This window comes from Lacerta agilis, chromosome 2, assembly GCF_009819535.1.
Source record: "Lacerta agilis isolate rLacAgi1 chromosome 2, rLacAgi1.pri, whole genome shotgun sequence".
In the NCBI taxonomy this organism is placed as follows: domain Eukaryota; kingdom Metazoa; phylum Chordata; class Lepidosauria; order Squamata; family Lacertidae; genus Lacerta; species Lacerta agilis.
In genome coordinates this window covers 67,009,384-67,026,613 of record NC_046313.1, presented here as the reverse complement: position 1 = coordinate 67,026,613, position 17,230 = coordinate 67,009,384, and the positions used below count along the sequence as shown (strand labels likewise).

Sequence of the window (17,230 nt, the reverse complement as noted above, 5' to 3'; positions counted from 1 at the left end):
CATCACCATCAGTAGGCATTGTCTACACCCAGGATGGGAACCTGTGGCCCTATGGAAGACGTTGGACTCCAACTCTCATCAGCCCTGGCCACATTGGCCTATGGTCAGGGATGATGGGAAGCTGTAGTCTATCAATATCTGAAAGTCCACAGGTTCCCTGTTCCCGGAATGCACTGACTAGCAGTAGCTCTCCAGGGTTTCAAATAGGGTTCTTTCCCAGCCCAATGTGGAAAAGCCAGGAACTGAAACCTGGAGTGTTTTTTCCCCCTCCTACAACACTCATACTGTGTTTCACCGCTCAACTGCAGCCCTACTGCGCATGAAGTGAATCCCATGATCTTCTAGCTTCTAGCCAAGCATAATGTATCAGGTCACTGCAGCATTGTGAACCGCATGCACTGAGCACCCACATGTCCAGGATATGGACCACAATACTGTTGGCCTGGGCAAGGAAGACATATGATGGTATGGGAGGAAAGCTCTTGTCCATCAAGGAATCCCTTTTCCATGCATTAGCCTCTCTTTTATGCCTTCTCTGTCTACATAAATCAATTAGAAAAGAAGCGATTTACTGTTATTCTGGGATAACCCCTGTAGAGCGTGATTTCATGTGCATATCGTAATCATACTTGTCATGCCCATGAGACCTCTTCCTCTTGGAGCCCGCGATGTGTATTGCAGAGGACTCAGGGAAGGTATGACTTTAGACAGCTAGCCTGCCACCTGTGTGTCTCTAAAGGGGAGACTGTCCATCAGCAGGACAAATGCTTATTCTCCAGCCTCCCTAAGGTATAGTTACCTCTTTTGCAACAAGAATGCCGTTTCGCAACAATATCCAAAAATAATTCTTTCACCATTAAACCTAATGTACCACCGATGATTCTTTTCCTGTTATATGTGTCTCTGTTCTGCTATTCGGTTGATGACGGGGTTCAATCCCGATGTAATGAAAATGCAACGAATCCCAGCGCTGTGTGACAAAAGTGTACGATACTAGCATATTCTATCGCTCTGGGGTGCTACAAATGTCGTATATTATAGGTCCTATGGGTTAAACTACGGGGAAAACATTAAATACGTCACTGTAATGAACAGAGTTTCGTGGAAAGGCTTTTCTCTTGGGACAGATCAGATTGGTCAGGAATATGGATGTGCGTCTTCCTAGCTTCCCCTCTCTAAACCAGCCTGGGCGATTATTTTGTCCCGGACCTGGAGTAGGTAACCCGGCCAGGGCCCCAGGATCAATTGTTAAAAGTAGTGGGAGGGGCGTAAAGTTTCCGGGTGACGTCAGTCGCCCGTGGCCCCACCCTTCCTGGGCGGGCCCTTGTCAGTTTCATCCTTTGTAACTTTCCCACTTGGAACTCAACTGAGATGCTCAACTTGCGAGGAGCCGCGGAGCACCGAGCGCTCTCGGCTCCATCTTCAGTCGACGGGATCCTACGGCGGATTCGGACGCCACATCTCGCCTTGCAACCCTGCAGCCACCCTCGCCCCGGGAAGAGCCGGGCGGGCTATTGAGGAGGGCCGATCACCCCGGGGAGGTCGAGAAGTCCCCGTTGCGAGAAACAGGGCATCTCCCACCACCGCCACCGGAACGCTTCCCACCAATCTGATCCCTTCCAGCGGCAGAGCAGATTTGCAGGTGGGTCTTGGCGCGGCGCGGGGCACCCATGGCTTGCTGCAGTGAGGCGAGGGGAGGAGGGCCCCTGCTGGAGCCTTGGCGCCGGAGACGGCTGTGCCTTAAGAAACTCGGTCGGCAGCTTTACCTCGCGGGGTTCTGATGCTGCGGCTATAAGTGGGAAAGGTTGCGCGTCGGGAAGTAGCCGCCTGTCCCGCCGCGGAGCTTGGGGAGAAAGTGGCTTCCCTGCGGCGATCCAACCTGTGGGGTCGACCGGACTGCGTGCGAACGCTCCCCTTCGTTGCTGTGAATTGCTAGGAGTGTTTTTGCGCTGCACCTTCACTTCGGGAAAGTGACTCCGAGCTGAGCAATTGCGGATCTTCATTCCCGCACCCACCCACTCGCGCTGTCTTGATTTCCCCAGCCCGTGCAATAAGCGCGCGCACACATTCAAATATTAATTGGGGGGTCCGCGCGCGAAAAGGGGGTTCAGAGTGGGACGGGGGTGGTGGTCGCCCTAGAGTCAGCAGGCTGGCGGAGGGTTAAGAAAAGGAGCCAGGTCAGACCCACGTGGAAGTCGATCTGCAACTGCTGCAAAAGGAACTGGCGCCTGGTCCCTTTGCTGCTCCGTGCGCGCACCCACCCACCCTCTCCCGCGGCGATCGGGGATTCTCGCTTGGGCCCGGGGCAGAAAGAGGCACGTCGCCCCCTGTGGGGCGGGAGGTGCTGTCGTCGTCTGCGCGCTTCTCTTGGGAGAGACTCGGCGAGGCTGGCTTCCCAGCCTTGCGCAGAGAGCGATGGAGGAGCGGGGTAGGGGCAGCTCGGATTCGGGCTGGCCACGCGGCAGATGCGCGCGCGGGGGGGGGTCTGCTTCCGAGTCAGGCGTCCCCTCCTCCCACCCTCCTCCCACTGAGATTCTTTCGGGGTCCTTCTCGCCTTCCTTTACTCCCGTGGCACCGGAGAGAAACAGAGGAGGCAAAGCTTCCTCGGCTTCACATTCCCCAGGCAAACCATGCGCGCGCACGGGGCTGGTGGAAGCAACATACAGGTTGCAGCTATGCGCTTGCAAGTTTCGTGCCTTGAGAAAGGGTTGGTGCTGCTGGCTAGTCCGGATGGGACAATCTGCGGAAGCCCAACTGGAGCTGGTGGCATTAGCCGGCATTAGCAACTGTAATTCCTCACGCACACATCAACTCTTTCTCGCTGCCGCCCGCTCCCCCCCCCCTCCCCGGGCAGCTTCTGCTATTTTGATTTCCTTTTCCCCGCTCATCAACTCGCTCTCTCGCGCTTATTACCATGACAACAGCGAATGTCACAACTAAAAGATTCTGTCTTAATTGCAGGTTGGAGAGTGCGGGGGGTGGGGGGTGGGGTGTTGTTTTGAGAACAGGAGTTTTTATGCTTCGATTCAGATCCAGGCTAAAGATGCCTCTAAAAAGGGAACGATCTCCATAGAGGATCTGCGCTTAGACGGTGCTGGGGGGGGGGGTGCATCTTGTAAGTTTAGCGGTTCTGCTTTGGCGCCCGGGTGGAGATGCTGCCTGCCTCCCCTGGCCTTGGGGGTGGGGGGAAGCTCGACCTGCGTTTTCTCGCATGTGTGTTCCTCGGGCTACGGCGTGTCCCTCGCTTTCTTGTCCTTCGTTACAGAAACTCCCGGGGTTGGAGTGCGCAGCGCCACCAGCGTTCGCTGTGGTTCGGGGGAAGAGCGCCCGCGGGGCTGCGTTAGCAAACGGAACTCATCCGCAAGGAAGGAGGCGCGCTCTTTTGCCCTGGCTGTGGGTTTCTCTGTGTTTTTTTAATCAACCGATAAGCTGAGATTCGAAGGGGTGGCTGCTGAGGCTTTTAAATACCCCCAATATGCTCTCATCCAGTTAACATTATTAAGATCTGTACAGGACTTACAGAGTTCGTTTTTAATGACAGAGTAGCCTTTTTGACTAGGGCTCCAGAGCATGGATAAAACAACTCCACCAAGAAAACATCATCTATAGATAAATAATTTTTGCGGTGGGAGGGGGGGGTGCTAAATATCATCTGGGATTGTTTTGGACCAGCCCTGTAAATCTCTGCCTTCCACAACCATAAACATTGTGACTAGCCAAAATAAAAGACCCCCATTTTATTTATTTATTTATTTATTTAGACAAACCCTCAAACTGATGCCTGTATTGGGATATATTAAATTCATTCGCAGTTAAAACCCATATAATCCCAGTGCAGGGTGGGAAGTATTTCAGAGGCTTCCTGCTTATATGGGCTTTTTCAGAGCCCTGTTGCCATATCCTAAAATCACATCTGCCTTAAACATACTGGATTACTTGATGTGGAACACCATGTGAAACTAGGGGTACAAGAAGGGCTAATTAATACATGCCGAAGAGGGTGAATCTCAGTTCATATGCCTGTTGGCGCCCTGAAAGAAGAAACTATGCCATCTGAAACAGAAGATTCCTTTCCTGCCAATTCATATTGGATTCCTTTCCTACCTTCGCCATATTAGCAACTTTTGACTGAGCTAGGGATATTGGAGTTGCAGAAGAAGAAGAAGACTCCTTCCACTTCTGTGCCTCCTCAAATGCTCAGGGACTCTGAGCAAACCTTGTAAACAGAAGTAGAGAGAACTCCGTTTGGCCTCACCCCTAGGCTTTGGGTCCCAGAACTGCAAATGACATGCACTGTTTTCGTTGTCAGTAGCAGTGTGAACCAATTAAAAGATTTTTAATTGATTGATCATCTGCCTCTTTAATTAGCAGATTAACTATAGCTAGTGTGATTGAGTTTTCATATTACGAAACATCATTAACAGGTGCCAAATGGCTACCACTTGTTCTTAAAAAGACTGTCTTTAATATTTTTCACTTGTGACTCTTAAAGGTATTATTAACAGGATGAGATGAGTTACAGTTACATACTAGAACCAAAATATTCTCAGAAGTGGACAAGTGTGCCATTAATCTGAAGTCCCCTAATTAAAAATTACACTTGGCTCCTGGAAGCTTTAGATAATTGGTCTACTTATTAAAGCATGTGGCCCTTGCTGTCACATTTCACTTTCCACAGAGCTGCCAATGAGCCCCTTCTGATTCCTCCCTGTGGAGCCCTGTGGCCTATTCCCCCAGCCTATCAACTCAAATCTAAACAGGCATGTGGAAAAACATATCATATTTCAAAATTCACATACGTTTTATAAAGATTTGGGGACAGGAATGGGCAAGTCACCTGATGGTGTGTGCCTTTTCTGCAAAATCTTCCTGGATCCTTCAAGTTGTGTTTTCACATGCATTTCTTCATTAAGGGGTTAAGCATTGCTACGAATCACAATGACTGCGTACTGCTATCCAGTATCGGAGGTAGAATGCTTTTGAATTCCATTTGCTGAAGAGCACAAGTGGGAAGAGTGGTGTTGCACTCATGTCCTGGTTTGCAGCCTTTTTGTAGGCAATTGGTTGGCCACGCTGGAAGGCAGGTTGCTGAACAAGATAGGCCTTTGGGTCTTTTTGTGTTCTTATGATTCCATAGGATTGGTCCCAAACCTGTTTGGCTGCACATTTATTTATTTTTTAATTCATGAGCTTTCTGATATATCTCCTTCCTCCATCATCCTGCATTGTGAATGACAGTTGAGTTGTATTCATGCAGATGGATTGTGCAGTTGGCACATAAAATGGCTTCAATCACACGTGCAGATCCAGTGATCTCCTACTGCAATGGAGGGTGAGGGGAGGACCTTTTTCTGCCCCTCATTTATTTTAAAGACCAAACCTGTAGCTCAGCTTCACAAACCTTGGTGTATTTTGCTTTCATGGCCCTGGGGTGCCTTCTTTCCCCCAAGGCGTTTAAGATAAATACTGCATACAGAGCTCTTGACGCATTTCACAGACAGAGTTCACTGTTGAGATGAAAAGGCTTCAGCTCAGGAATAGATTCAGGATGGAGACGGTCTTTCTTTCCGCAGTTGAAAGAGGTTTGAAATAAAGGTGGCTGCTTTCGGTGGGTACATTTCACCCCACTTCTGCAGCCACTAAAGAGATTTTGCAAGTTTCTGTATTGTTTCAAAAAAACCCAACCAGAATTAAGAGTCAAAAGAAACATGTGGGCAGCGCTCACAGTGGGAAGTGATGCCTCTCTGAAACCCATGCAAAACACTCTTTTAAAACGATTCCCTTTCTCCAACCTCAGTTGGTAGAAGCGGCTGTTGGCATCCCTTTGGGGTAGAGAAATGCACAGGTAGGGAGAGACATTTGCTCCACGTAGCTGCCAGCAGATTGACTCATGTGGGGGGAAACAATCCTTGCCTTTACTTGGTTCTTTTCCTAAGTGTCTGGGAACATAAGAACATAGGAAGCATCACAGCAAGTCAAACCAATGGTCTCTTGAGATCTGTATTGTCTGTGCTGGCAAGAGGCTCTCGTATTGTGAAGGCCCGTCTATAAACAGCACAGTTTCCAGAAGATGTGTGAAAGAAGGCAGGGATGGTTCCTGGCAAAACTCTACAGGTGGAGAGTTCCAACTGATCCTGAAGGGCTTGAGAAACACCAGAAGTGCTCCATCAGAGCATCTCAGTGGCAGAGGTAGAGCATAAGGAATCAGACGGTGCTTAAGGTATGTTGGGTCCAAGCTGTTTATGGCTTTGTAAATAAACACAAGGACCTTAAACCTGGCATGATAGCAAATCAGCAAGCGGTGCATATCTCTTAGTAGAATAGCATGATGCCAGTAATCTGCTCTTGTGAGCAGTCTGGCTGCTGCATCCTGCACTAGCTGCAGCTTCCAGACCCCATACAAGGGCAGCCCCATATAAAGCATGTTACAGGAGTCCAGGCTTGAGGTCACCAATGTATGGACCACTGTGGTCGGATTATTGCCCACCTCATAATTTCCCATTTAATGGAGAATCAAAGCCTTCAAGGAGAAGCAGAGGAAAGCCATCTTGGTGCCCATCTGTGAACAGTTAATGTTGTGGGTCTGTTTAGATACCGCCAAGTCTGTGTGTTATCTCGGCACATGGTGTGAAAACCACCAGCTCAGCCTGGCCTTGCTGGCATACTTGAGTTCCTGACAGAGATAGGTCTTTGCCTAGGCAGGGGGAGAGCAGGACAGAAGGGTTTGAAAAGACGTGACTTGCGGAAGATACAGATACACGTGCGTGTCAGTACTCTGCATATCTGTCTGCTTGCCTGTTCTGTTATTAAGATGTTGGGAAAGGGTTAGTTAGGTAAATAATTAATTATGCTTCGACTTTGATCCATCCTGGTTTATTAATATGCAAGGAAACATATAGTAAAGGGCTAAACTAAGGAGAACAACCCATTTTTAATTGTCTAGGCAATTGCTCTTTATTTATACAGTCGGCCCACTTGAGAGGATCCCTATGAAGCCCTCAGAATTTGGAAGTTCTCTGGGGCACATTTTCAGAATAAAAATTTGCTTGCACCTCTCACTTAATTTTTTATTGATAAGAAATACACTGGAAAGCAAAAAGTGACAACTCCTCGCAGTGTTTGATTTATAACATAAAACACAACTACTTTATAATGTGATCATGGGACATGCAGAAAGTATAAAAACAATGCAGCTACATTAGATTATGAATCATTCCCAGTATGAGGTGTGAGCTTGCTTTTGCCAGGTAATCTCATTTATATTAAGTCTAATTTAAGACAAACAAACTCTTGCCTCCTCATCAACACAAAGAAGCTCTTTTCTCTTTTCTGATCTTTTATATTTGTCAGAATTGAAAATCCCAGTTCACAACAATATGTCATGGAGAACTGTAGAAGAATAGCCAATGTGCTTGAAGAGAGATGTGGACATATATAAAATTATTTTGATACTATACTATACTATACTATACTATACAGATGTTGAAATGTCAGTATAAATGACAAATGGTTGCTCTTGAATCTTACTGCCGCACTTGCCATCTTCTCCTGCCACACCAATGTGGCGTGCCACACCCTTTGTGAACCACTGTTCTAGGAGAAAGCCATCATTCAGGGAGGGGGTCTGGGCCTCTGACACGTCACAATGAAACCTTTAGCTCCTATCTCTGAAGCTGCGGTTTAATATTGGAACTGAACCTTAGATAAACAAAGTTCCCAGTGGGATCAGCTCTACTAGGACATCAGGTGGCAGATTTTGGGGGTACTGGTACAGAAAAGCAAAATGTCAATCAATAACTTAGTTTGATATATTTCCCAAGACTTCCGGCTGGCGACGCCATAGCGGGTGGTCGGGGCTGCTTCGGCTGCGAGGCGCCCGATCCATCCCGGGGGTTAGGAGCCGCGCTACCGCAGCACGCGGCTCCGGTTGGGGTGCGGGAAGAGCGTCCCGCACCCTGGGCTCCCCGGCTGTGCCCGCGGAGGCTCCGAACCCTTCCCCTACCCCCCTGTAAAGGGGGAGTGGGGGTGAAGGGACAACGGAGCCGGGCTTACGGGGATATGCCCCAACCGGGATGCAAATGCGGCGGCAAAGCCCGCGGTGAGCGTCCAAGTTCTACCTGTGAAGAATGGAGCTAAAGGAACCCGGTGGTCGTGAGTAAATAATCTTGGCAGAAATCGTGTTTTTGGAACGATCCGGGGGGAAGGAGAAAGGCAGCCTGCCTCCCTCCCTTCGAGCCTAAGAAATTAACCAATGTGAGGGATTGCTGCCACAGAACTGGTTATAAAGTATCTAAAATCGATACATGAGACTGGCAAACTTTTTTCTTGGGAAGCTAACTAGCGGAAAATATCTCTATTTAAAGTTGCGGTGTTTGCGCTCCAGCTTAGGAAAATGGCGACGAACAAAGAGACAGGAGAAGAAATATGATACCCACTTCCTCCTCCTCTGCCAGTATGCTGGGTTTCGTCCTTGAACTGGTATTGAACTCTGGACTAACAGATGAACAAAGGCTCACTGCCTTGAAGGTGGAACTAATTTACAGAAAAGTCAAAGTCTTGTGTGGGGGTCTGAAATGGAACCAACTGCCCACAGAGGAGGCTAACAAAACTTTTGACACTTTGGAAGGAAATCTTGTCAAAGAGCTGAGAGGATGGATGGAAAGATGGGAAGAAATGAATGAGCTACTTCGGAGAAGAAATTCGCTTGTTGGGGGTGGCAGCCCCAAGGCGATGTTAAGATTTGCTATATCCAGTCCCCGAGGTGTGAGCTCGGGGGCCAGGGACAGAGAATTAAGGTATTTACAAGAAGAAAAGGAATGCTACAAAGAACCGGAGAAGCTGAGAGAGGGAGAGTTGGATACCTCGGAGCTCGTGGCAAGGAGAGCTTTGGACTGTGCCTGGATCTGTGGACGTTGGGAGAGGGAAGTTGCATGGAAGTTCAGTGCTGATGCCATCAGGAGAAGAAGAATGGACAGAGGGGGTGTGGGGTGAAGTATTAAGTAAAATCTAAAGCAATCTGTTATGGTATTTTGAAATCGGAGGGTGAACACTGTCAACAATAGTTTGTTTTATTATTTGTTTGAATATGAAAAGAGATATTTCAAGTTTTTATGTTATTAGCAGCAGTTCAAAGGATAGAAGAGATAGATTTGATGAGGATGATTTGTGAGGATTTATAAGGATGTAGTATAAATGAAGTCATTTTAAGTGGTTTAAGTTTATAGATTAAGATGATTAAGACTAAGATGAAGATTAAGATGAATGTTTTACTCTATATATATAATTAAGTTTAATTTTTTTAAATGAAGAGGTTAAAAAGTAGATTATGGATATAAACTCGAAGGTGAAAAGGCAGGGGAAGTCAACTGTCAAGATTGGAAAAAGAAATTTTTTTTTTTTTGTAGATGTCTAATTAAGAAGAAAAATCATGGCAATTTTTGTATAAGATGTGTAATTGTATTTGTTTTGTATGTGTATAAATGTAGGTGTGGTTAAGGTTGTATGTTGTTATAAGTAAAAATGTCAATAAATTCTTATAAAAAAAAAAAAAATGATATATTTCCCAAAATGGGATCACCGCTTGGATTTTCTGCCAGGCAGAAAAATGTCTCTAGTTATGATCACCAACAGCAAGCTTGCTCAGTAGTAGCATATTACATATTTGATGCCTGCAGAGCCTCTGTCTTCATAAAGCCAAAAATGTGGATTGTGCCTTTTCTTCTCACCCAATCCTGGCAACAAACAATGTAAGACTTAATCCACAGGATGACTCCTGCATAGAATGTGATGGGTGCATAAAGGTGACCATGTTTTGTTTGGAAAAAGTCCAGTGGGGGTAGCGATATGACTTTTGTTACAGCAAAAACAAATGCCTTATTAGATAAGGTGTCACAAGACACTTTGAGGAGATGTTTATTTTAGCTGAAAGGATAATTCACAAATCACAAGCGTAATTCACAAGTGGACTTTATGTCCATGGATTTCAGGATGCAGGCTGGAGTGCTTATGGTAGTTCAAGATCAAAAAGGTCTATTTGATTGCTCACCTCCCTGTAAAAAATTATTTCCTGTGATATAGGGTTCACACTTGTTCAAGGCAGGTGCTCTGGGTCTGGGAATTCTGGCTGCAGTGACTCATTACAACTTGTTAAAAGAGGTCCAAAGGGAAGCTGAATTTGCAAATCTAAGGGCATGCTGCTATTTGAAATGAAACAGTCAAACTTAAAGTGGCTTCTCTCTTGGGTACAGATAATTTATAAACATGGCTGAAGATCAAATGTGCCAGCCGGCATCTGATCTGATCTTAAGGAAAATATCCCCCTAAGAACTCCTTCATGAAGCGCTCAGCCATTTAAATTCAATCAAAGTCAATATATTGGCTTAATGAGTGGTACAAATGTTGGCGAAGGGTGACAGAATGCTACATTCGTCAAAAAACAAAAATAAACCTGCGATGGGGGAACACGAAGTAGATAGGAACAAGCTATATGCAACAGATCTTAAGCCTTTTGCTGTGACCGGAATCTTTTGTGTTTGATTTAGGGGAGGTGGGCTCATTTATTCCACTTTGTAACTTGTTTCGCTGATATACTCAACTGATTCTTGGAAAACTGATTCCATTTTATGGCTTTTATGTTCAGTCTATAAATGTCAATTGCTTTGTTCAAGCTCATTTGTTCTCCTGAGGTACGTGGTTCAGTTATGACTCGCATTACAAAGTATACCAGGTTGTCTGCCTGCTACCAATGTTTTGTTTTTGTACACTGCTCTGTAAAAAATAATTTTTAAAAAGTTTTCATGTTCTTCCCTGAAGATAGACTGATTTATTTTCAAGTTAATTGAGAGCCAATGTGATAACTCCATTAAAGAGTGTTATAGGTTTAAATCCCTGCTCAACCACGAAGTTCGCTGGGCAACCTGGGGCTAGTCACTATGGTTACTCTACATACTTACACATAACTTATATGTCAGCGCTTTTTAAAAATAAACCTGAAAACCAGTTTGATTGGGCTGGGGGTGTTTCAGAGTCTCTGTGCAACCTTAGCTCCTCGGAGAAGGAGTGGAAGATAGATGTGCATTCTGAATAATTACTAAGTGTTTTCTCAAACTGGGATGGCGGGACATTTTCCCAGGGCTCAGGTTCAAGTGGAAGAGCAGGCAAAGGCCAGGCCTAAATGGTACCATCACTCCATGACATTTGGGGTTTTCACACCATGCCTTTACTTGTCTGTAATGTGCATATCATGTGCGGGTGGTGTGTTGAGTCTCCCGCTTTCCAGCTCAGCATGGCATGATGTTCTGATTGTGTGGGAAGTGAAACATCACATGGGACATGGCATGGAAGGGATTTTTATTCGTCTGCCAGAGCAGTTTGTGCAGTGGCCAGAAGACGTCTAGCCTTCTTGCTACCTATCATGGTTTGTAAAAGCGCTTGCACAAAGGGAGGGAGTCCAAGGTCTGCCTGCCTGTGCAAGGTAGCTATATTAATTAAGGGAAGAGCCTATGGAAACAAAAGGCAATCTTTCAATGCTACCTGTCTCTCTTGGTATATGATGCTTCCACAACACACACACACACACACACACACACACACACACCAGTAGACTACTATGCAGCAGAGATAGAGAGCCTGTGGCCTCCAGATGTTGTACTCCAACACCTGCATCCCTAACACCAGGCCATGCTGGATGGGCCTGACTGAAGTTGGGAGCCCAGCAATACCTGAACGGTCATGAGTTCCCCATTCCTGATGCAGAGCAAACACCACACTTGTCAACATTACACTCCAGTTTCTAAACTGGCAACTAGCAATGTGGTAAGTGTAACATTTAGACCTAGCTGAAGACCAGGTACTATCTGGAGGATTGAGGGAACACAGTCGGGTGTACTGTTCTTGCTTCCTCTCTGGTACAGCTGTTAGGCGCCGTGATCACTTGCTAAGCAGCTACTGCCAATTCCATCCTTTCCCCCAATCCTTGTATGTGGCAGTCATGCAGAAGGTGGTGGAAGGAAAGGCAAAGCCCAGAGAGAATTCTCTCAGCAACCATGAGAGCTAGGCGGGGGTAGGTGTGCCTCTTGTAGTTATTAATATTGCACATTTGGAAGCAATAGGATGAATAAAAACCTGACTCTTCTTGGAATAAAAATTGTCCAGACCAAAAAAATGGTTCCAAAGCTTTTATAACAGAACTTTCTTCAAAACAGACTTACAACAATAGTGATACGTTCAAATAGTTGCATAAAATCATGTGCTTGTCCAAGCAAATATACATCTTCTTAGAAATGTAAAATTACTCCAAACAGGATTGAAATCAAAGTTATTTCTCTCCATGCATCCTGCATTCCAGCCTGAGGCTGTTCTCTCCAGGAGAGAATCATTAGCACAAGGTGGCTTGAGAACAAAGACAACTCCCACAAAATGGAGATTTGCAACTGAATACCCCTCCCATGTAATCTAAGTTAAACACCACATGAGAGAGTAGCAGAGATACATTTTCAGTTAATTATCAGCCTGTTTGGTGCTCAGAGAGCTTCACTTAGCTTCAATGGAAATTTCCATGCTCCTTTTAGCAATACACATAGAGAGCTATTTTCCATTTACAATTAAACAATTATGCTTAACAGTGCCCCCCCCCCAATTTGAGTTTTGAAACAGCAACCACAAATCTCCAGTGTTGTGTGGTTACCAATTACACAGTACTTGTTAAAAGCCTGTCCTCTGATGAGGTTCTCTGCTAATTCAATAACTCTGTTAACGACTCATTTTTGTCTCCCCGAACCTGATGCCCTCCAGGTGTTTTGGACTACAACTTCCATCGGCCTCAGTTGACTGGGTCTGATGGGAGTTGTAGTCAAAAACAGCTGGAGGGCACCTGGTTGAGGCACACTGGTCTATAGTGCGGTGCCAAAATAACTCGAACCAGCCCATTGCTAGAGCAGTGGTAATTTTTCTTCTTGTGTGTAATCATCTCTCCCCACATTGCCCTGATGACTCTCAGTGTTCCTGCTGCCTTTTCTCAGCATGTTCTCTTGCTGCTAAGCCCAGGAGAACAGTAACGGAAGGCAGTGTCTGAAGTAAGAACAAGCTGCTGATTTATAAAACAGCATCTTTCTGCTACTCCTCTCCTTAGTACTGCCTAGCATCCAACTTGGTGGTGGTTTTTTTTCCCCCTGTTGGTGCGCCTATGATTGATGTTAGCAATGCCATTAGATTCGGTACAGGCTATTTTGGAGGGGTTCGTGTGTGTTCTGCCTCTGCCTCTTGCTATTTTCCTCTGAAATCTCGGAGCAAAGTTGAGACAGCAGCATGTGGATGGAATACCAGCAAGGAGCATCTGTTCAAAGAAACACAGTGAGGAAATTCCAGCATGAGGTCAGTGCAGATCTGGATTGCTGGGGCCCCAAGCCTCTCTCTCCTCATCCTCCACCTCCACTGATATGCCAAATTCATTGTTTGCACTCACCTGCATACTCAGAGTAGTAGTGTACGCGACGTGTGCCTTCCCACGTGAGCAGATTTTAGGGCAATAAATGCAGATTTGTTTCTTACTTCTTACACATCGGCCCAAGAAGTTAGTCACTCTTAAGGATATAATATAATAATAATAATAATAATAATAATAATAATAATAATAATAATAATAATAATAATAATAATAATAGATATTTTCTTTTCATAGCACTATAATGACAATATTTTGCATCAAGGGGAGATGTGATCCTGTAGAAAAATCACTTTTGTATACTTATTGGAGGTTTTATGAGATAAAGGTTTTGCTTTTATCTGAATTCACATTGTGGAATGTGCAGAGTTAACTGCATATATGCTACCTTGACTTGCTCCTAGGAGATGTAAGAGGCAAAAAGTTTCCACAATAGGGCTGCAGTTGGCTGGACTGTGAGTTACATTCTGTCAAAGCAAGCACTGAGTTAAGAGTGGCCAGGGTCATTAGCTATTGGTTTAGACAAGAGGAAGAACTTAATATCTCAGAATTGTCTTTTTAACGTTATAGCAACCTGGTAGAGTGAACAGTCTGATTTATAGTAAGAGCAGCCAAGTTAAGTTTATTATATATTAAATTTAAAGCTAAACATGACTGCCCATTTTAATGATTTGTTGATCAAAGACAAAAGACATCTTACGTACATGGTTTTACTTGGAAGTGGTGCCCGTACTATTTCGTCCCGCGCTTTGCCACAGCTGTTAGCGGGTGAATAGAGGTTTATCATCAACTTGCAATTTAAATATATGGTGGCAGTGAGGAAACAGGGTCAAACAAATAAGTAAAGGGGTGTAAGAGCTGAAGTGGAGTGGGATAACAGGAGTTAATCCTTGACAGTTTGGTGGCAGCAAACTGGGATTATAGTAAGAGTAGCTATAATAATCTTTTAACAAGTGGTGGCATCGCTGTGGGATAATAGAGGAATCCTTTACAGATTCTTCTGGGAGCTATCGCATTCATTGCTGCTGCAATGGCTGTGCTGGACCACATATGTTTGAGGGTTTTTTTTGGGGGGGGGTAAGATAGGAGGGCCTAACTGTAGCATAGACCCTCTACATCAGGAGTCAGCAAACATTTTCCAGCAGGGGGCCAGTCCACTGTCCCTCAGACCTTGTGGGGGGGCCGGACTATATTTTGAAGAGAGAAAAAAGAACAAATTCCTATGCCCCACAAATAACCCAGAGATGCATTTTAAATAAAAGCACACATTCTACTCATGTAAAAACACTCTGATTCCCGGACCGTCCGCGGGCCAGATTTAGAAGGTGATTGGGCCGGATCCAGCCCCCGGGCCTTAGTTTGTCTAGCCATGCTCTACACAGTCTGTTGTTGCATCTGCATATAATAGAATATTTAGAGGGTAGTGCCAGGATCACTAAAATGGTACCCATGGATGCAGATGTGCCCGTGGAAGCTTTCCTTGAAGCCTGCAGGGTCCCCTTTCCCCCAAAAAAATTAGACTTGGAAGAAGCACTGTATTATTGCTTGCTGGCAGTCTGTGCTTGGTTGCTGGTGTATGTGGTGCCCATGATAGTTTCTTTGATTTGCAAATCTGCACAGGGTAGAGGATGTTTTACTGTCGGCATTAAAGCAATGAACACTGCAACCCAATGCATTTCTGCTCAGCACTACGTCTCACTGTATTAAATGGAGCTTACTCCCAGGTACCGGTAAGTGAGGAATAGGACTACAGTCTCAGCACAGGTACAATACAAAGAGTTAGCTGCCATTTGGAGTACAATCGGGGCCAGCCCTCCCATGAGGCGGGGTGAAGCAACCACCTCAGGTGGTGGAAATGCAAGAGGCCGCGCCCTGCCTGCCCCACTGCCTCTGGAGAAGCAACCCAGGTAAGGGAGGCTTTGGCGGAGGCAGAGTACCACAGCATTGTGCTACCCAGCTTTGCTGCCGGTCTCCCCCCCACCCACCCCTAGGGACGGAGAGGGACTGGCGGCAAAGCTCTGGAGAACGCCTCCTCTCTCAGTGAGCTGGCGAGGCAAGAGGCATTCTGCTACCCATCTTTGCTCCTGGGCAGGAAGGGAGATTCTGCTGCATCTTCCACACTCAGTGGCAAGGCTCTGTACGGACTTTTCCTTGAGGGGGAGCCCTTGCAGAGCATCACACAAGCACACTGTTGCAGGGGTGCTTTGCCTCAGGTGCCAAAACATCTCAGGCCACCCCTGAGTGCAGTTGGGCTGATCATTTTAAAGAAAGAGCCTTAGCGCTGAATGTTTTTTTTTTCATTCTTTCCCACTCATTTTTGTCTGAAATCCACCAGGTAGAACGTGTGCCTTTCCCTTACATCCTCATGCTGATTAATCTCCCAGACTGACTGTAAAACTGAAAGATAGGACGCTGCTTTCCTGTCATGTGGTGAGAAGGGTCTCCATCTTGTTGTGTTGCTAGCAAGAAGGCACAGATGTTCTTACAGGCGGCTTGGAAATGGTTTTAGACAAAATCAGTGGCTGCCTCCAGGATATTGAAGCATGTCTCTGAATACCAGTTGCTTAGGTGCCACAGCACAGACCCATGAACCAAATGTGCATGAAATTTGCATATGCTAATTTATATGTATGAATGCCTCTGAGAAATTGAGAAGGTGGATGTCACAAGCGCCTCGCCCTGATCGAAAGTTTGACATGGGGAAAACAGACAAAGGAGAGGAAAATAGAGGCGGGGATAAACAACCGATGAAAATTCTGCTATTTCCATTACGAGTGCTTAGGTTTCGATACAGTAAGAGTTGCTGTAGAGAGCTTAGGAACGAGCGGCGTTGGGTCAAAAGCTGCATGGACAAGGTGGTTTTGGAGGAGGGGGCATCAACAGGTGTTCTGGAAAGCTGCTCAAGGCACAAGGGGCATCAAAGGTGAAAGGGGGTGGTGTTTGAGGGAGCAGGCGACCAAAGAGAAAAATTGCATCATCTGAAACAGGAATTCCCAAACTTGGGTCTCCAACTGCTTTTGGGCTACAATTCCCATCATCCCTGACCACTGGTCGTGCTAGCTAGGGATGATGGGAGTTGTAGTCCAACAACAGCTGGAGACCCAAGTTTGAGAAACTCTGATCTAAAAGCAGAGGTTACAGATTTGAAGAATGCAAACTTAGAACTAATTAGTTACATTTAAATAGAGGTGCATCTCACTTAGCCTAATGAGGAAGACTGTGACCAGGTGACTCTGTGTACCCACTCAGCCTGCTCCCCTGGTTGCTAGTGCTGATGGGGAACTTCAAGATCCTCCTGTTCTCCCTTCTTATGGTTCTTCATCTTTAAGGTGAACTTGAACTGGACAACCCTTCAAATGGAGGACTCACTACTGTAAAGTAGGGCACGTGGCCACCCTATGCGGGTGATGAAGCAGAGGAATGACACAAGAGCAGGCAGGTGATGGTGGGGCAAGGGAGGTATTTCAAGGTAAAGATGAGGAGCTTGGACAGGTAGCCTGAAGAGGGATGTCACAATCTTCAGTAGATAGTCCTATGATCTCATCTGGGCTACACCAAGACTTCTCCTCTATAAATATTTAGATTAGACTTCCACCGCCACTGATCATTTTTACAGCTCTGTCCCTCGATTTATCAGTGTCTTTCAGGAGAGGTAAGGCTGCATCGCAGCCCAGGTTCCCTGGTGAAATAGCTGTAGAGCTGTGTACAGCAGGGCTGATGCTTCACACATTCATGATGGAATGCTTCCGCGTTAGCAAAATGACACAGGCTGTTATTTTTCTTTTTTCC

At 45.9% G+C, this 17,230-nt stretch overlaps 1 protein-coding gene across 1 annotated transcript in view; it reads left to right on the top strand.

The window, feature by feature from the left end:
- The first annotated feature begins 1,334 nt into the window (after nt 1–1,334).
- CAMKV (CaM kinase like vesicle associated) overlaps nt 1,335–17,230 on the top strand; it is a 60,164-nt gene continuing 44,268 nt past the window's right edge. Inside the window, exon 1 of the mRNA XM_033140569.1 lies at nt 1,335–1,642. The gene's annotated coding sequence lies outside the window, so the exon portion shown is untranslated. The remainder of the gene's footprint in view (nt 1,643–17,230) is intronic.